The sequence below is a fragment of the Microtus ochrogaster genome, linkage group LG3 (genome assembly GCF_000317375.1).
Source record: "Microtus ochrogaster isolate Prairie Vole_2 linkage group LG3, MicOch1.0, whole genome shotgun sequence".
NCBI lineage: Eukaryota > Metazoa > Chordata > Mammalia > Rodentia > Cricetidae > Microtus > Microtus ochrogaster.
The window spans coordinates 39,016,435-39,020,763 of record NC_022029.1 but is presented as its reverse complement, the minus strand read 5'-3'; the positions used below and the strand labels follow the sequence as shown (position 1 = coordinate 39,020,763).

The following is a 4,329-nucleotide window of genomic DNA, read 5'->3' as shown; positions in this document are numbered from 1 at the left end:
ATAAAATCCATCATATGGAAGGGGAGATATGAGACAGAAAAAACACACAGGGAAGTTGCTTCCAGTTATCAGAAATTAGAGAATATCCTTTTCAGTCTGTTCCTTGCTCAATGGTGGCTTAACTATGTAGACTTTACACTCTGAAAACAGGAAACAAAGTAAGTGACCCCTTGTTATGTTCTATTCTTTCTATCAGGTTAAAGCCATACAAAAGGAAGTAATTCAGAAATAGGTAAGAGGGGTATGAGGTCATTTCAATGACTGAATGTTCTGAGTAGGGTTTTGATTACTGTGATAAAAATAGCATGACCAAAAGCAACTTGGGAGGAGGGTTTATCCAATTTACAGCTCTCTGCCCATCATTCAGGAAAGTAAGGGTAGGAATGCAAGGCAGAAACCCAGAGACAGAACCTATGCAGAGACCATAGAGGAGTGCTGCTTACTGACCCACGAGTTTGCTCATTCTTATTGCACCAGCCTGAAGGTGTCACTGCCATCAAGAACTGGGTTCTCCTATATGAGTCATCAATCAATAAACAGCATCATTAACTTACCCATGGAGCCAATCTGGCAGAAACATTTTCTCAACTGAGATTTCATCATCCAAAATGAATTTTGTGACAACTTGATGTAAAACTAGCCACCACACAAAACCTGATCATGTAGTTCTTAGTCTACTGCAAACTGCAGTCAGGAGGAATATAAACAAAGTCAGGGAAGTAGATTAGAAAAGTCCTAGAACAAAAGTCCTAAACAAAGATTACTGGGGTGTTCTAATGTGAGCTCAGAGGACCAAACTACTAACCAAATAACAGTAAATATGTCTATCATAAGTTATCAAACAGGAAAAAAGATCCTTTGGGAATTGGAATTGAAGTCATTTGGGTTATACTGTGATGGAGAAAATTTGTGTGCAGTGCAGTATTTAGGCTGTGGCATGGCTATTTGGGCCAGATTCACAGTGTGACTGAAGAGAAAAGAAAACAAAGAGAAGAAGAATTTAAAAACACAGTCTGGTCAGAAAAGATGGTACTTAAAAATGTTAGACAACTAGTGTCATTAAATGAATCCAAGCATTTTGCACGGGGACAAAAGAAAACATGTCATAAAGGCATCTTGGGAACTTATCAGACTCTGTCTATCTCAAGATCGACAGCAATCATCAACTAATTGGAGTGCTTTCTATGGGAATAAACAAGACCTATAGTCATCTAGCTTGATCAGTGGCCCCTGTCATTTGTATAGGCTCAGCAGCTAAGAAACTTAGAGGCTGCTACACCCATTATCCAACAGGACCTGAACACCACTCAACCTGGTGACTGTCTTGTCATTTCTCATGTGATAACATGTTTGATAGTAGAATGTAAGAGGAACAAGATCAAGGAGATATCTACTAAGATTCCAAAATCTTAAAGACCAGACAATGTGTGTCAGATCAAGATCCCTGGGGACCCATAAGATGCTATTGTATAAAGCTATGATAATGATATCTAAACTCTAATGGAGAGCAATGAGCTTTGAAGATGCCAGTAACATGCAATCCTGACCAAGACAACAATGGATCTAGTCCAAAAATTAAAAAGAAAAGAAAATGGGTGGGGATGGTAGTGCTCATTGGGCAGGACTACTCAAACTTTTTGGAGCTCAAATAAGACCCCGAGACCCCTGGCTTAGAAATTCAGTAGAGTATTTCATGTTTTTACTGCTGAATTTTAATCTCAATTTGCCCTGATCCTTCCCTAGTGTTCTCTTGTCTCAGAAATGCTTATTTTGTGTCACTGTGTCTTCGAAGTCTTTCTTTTTGATTTTTCAAGGACTCATATATAATAATAGTTTGTTGAATCATAAAAAATTCTTTTGGTCTTTTAAAAGTGTTGGGACTGTTTATACATTGAAGATTCTTGTACATATGTTAAATAAATTTTGCACTGTGAGATGTCCATGAATCTTTACAAGCTGAGAGGTGGAATGTCATAATTGTTTATAAAATATCACTTAGGTTAATGTTCTTATTCCTTTGCTTCCAGCTGGCAACAATATTTGGGGTTTTTGAAACCTTGGAGATGGGATCTTGCCAGAGAATGTTGACCATCCAGAACTTGTTTGGTGTGTATGTTTTCACTGGAGTAATCACTCTCTTACAGGCTCCATTTAACATGACACTCTGCCTAAGCATGTAGGAGACTAACTTGTCACCATGGACAAAATAAGCAACTTCTTACTTACATTACGCCAGCCATTTATCTGCTAATAGAAAGGAGAAGTAAGTATGTATAAAATTATCATATATGAAACAAGAACTTACAGGTAATAAGATGGACATTCAAGAACTTTTTATGCTACCAAAACTTTCATTCATATTATTAGATAAATGTAAGTGTACTTACAGGTTATCTATGTTTCTTTCCATCCTTATCCAACTTGCATGTTTGGAAGGTTAAGATGAAAATAATTAGTTTTGCATTCTGACTACCCATCCAAGGCACTTCTTTCTTCTTTCTCCTTAAATACCAATACAAACGAAACATCAGCTAGACTGATTTTTATCTTACTTTATGTTTTGAATTTGAGTATGGCTTCTTGCTGCTGATCTTAATTCAATTTTTTCATGAGATATTTAAACTGGCAACATTTGATATATTGTTTCTCAGTATGCAAATGATTTATTACCATTATTTGCATACTCAGAATTTTCTGCTGATAATTTTTCAGATCACAAAACCTACTTTGTGAAGTAGGCTTCATCTGTCAATTGGAATAAAATTGAACTTCCGCTGCACATTCTCATTTTACAATGGCTTCAATTGTCTGTAAATAGTATATCATCCCCTGGAATCTTTGGTACCAGTATTTCACTAATTAGATTCCTTCCTCTTTATCTGTCATAATAAATAAGGAAGCAAAATATTTTTTATTCCCATCTCCATATGGAAATAATAAGACACAAATAACTAGCGCTTTGGCAGAGAATTTTATTAATAGAAAATTTATAGATATGTGTTATTACTTTTAGTCATGTGTGAGTGTGTGCTGATGTGTGCACATGATTATACGTGCCCTCAGAGTGCAGAAGCATCTGATCCCTCTGGAGCTGTATCACTCTCAAGCTGGATGGCAGGTGGTTGTTAGCCAATCGATAAAGGTTCTGGGAGCTGAACACAAGTTCTCTGCAAAAAAACAGTACACATTTTCAGTCAATAAGCCATTTCTCCAACCCTTTTACTAATCAGTTTTAAGGAACCTTCCTTACATTTGATAAGCACTAAATTTTGTTTTGGTTACTTTCATCGCTATTATTACAGTTCTTCTCTCCCCTGCAAAATTCTTTTTTTTTTTTTCATCTCAAACATATTTATTTTTAAAGGAATGGCCTAAGGGAGGGAAAAAAAGGGGGGTACAGAAGTATGGCATAGAAAATAAATACAAATGTAAGCTGTTTTACTAATTATTTTATAACCACAAACTCGTACAGAGGATGATGCTCCGCACAAAACACAACAGATTCAAACGAGGTGTTCCCTTAGCAAAGCTAAAGAGTCAGTCTCTGGTATTTGGAATTTAGGATGCAGTCCTTGTTTTTGGATGGATCACTGGATGTTTGGCACAGTCCATGCTTTTAACCAGATTTGAACAGAAGAATGGCCAGTAGAAGTAGATGAAGTGTTTGGTTTCATGTGTCACATAACTACTGAAGTTCTGTCCCACAATGCAGTGCCAGGTGGGGTTGTACTTCTTGTCAAATTCCTTCTTGATATGGGCCGCAGTATCCTTTTCTATGTTGTACTTCTCCAACGCCTGAGTAGCGCACTCCACCGAGTCCTGTTGCATCTCTTCCGACATGTCTGCATTTTTCATCACCGCCTTCCGGTCGCACATGGTTGCCGTGGAGCAGGGGCCAGCAGGCTGCTGTGAGCTCCCTAGGAAGGTGCTGGCGCCGCTCAGGCAGCAAAGAAGAGCCGGTCGCTACCGAAGCCGTGGCGCATCTCCCCTGCAAAATTCTTGTGAATGATTTTCCTCCACTAGAGTTACTCTTAGACAGCTGTAGCTTTAATATTAAAGCTTAACAATGCTTTTGTAGATTGTAATTAATTAATTAGGACAACCACCCCAGTAAGTCTTCAAACGTGAAGCTGTTTATTATATATAGTAGCAAGTTATATTATATTAAATATATATTCACCTATGTGTGTGTGTGTGTGTGTGTGTGTGTGTGTGTGTCTGCCTTGTGGGCATATTACAAAAGATATCTTTTCATGAGTAGCTCATACCAGAATACAGTAGATATTTACTAACTGTGGGCTAACTATGCGTATCTAGATATTCAAGTAC

At 37.6% G+C, this 4,329-nt stretch overlaps 1 pseudogene; it reads right to left on the bottom strand.

Moving 5' to 3' along the window:
- Window positions 1-3,411: 3,411 nt before the first annotated feature.
- On the bottom strand, window positions 3,412-3,895 carry LOC101991863 (annotated as a pseudogene).
- Window positions 3,896-4,329: the final 434 nt, after the last annotated feature.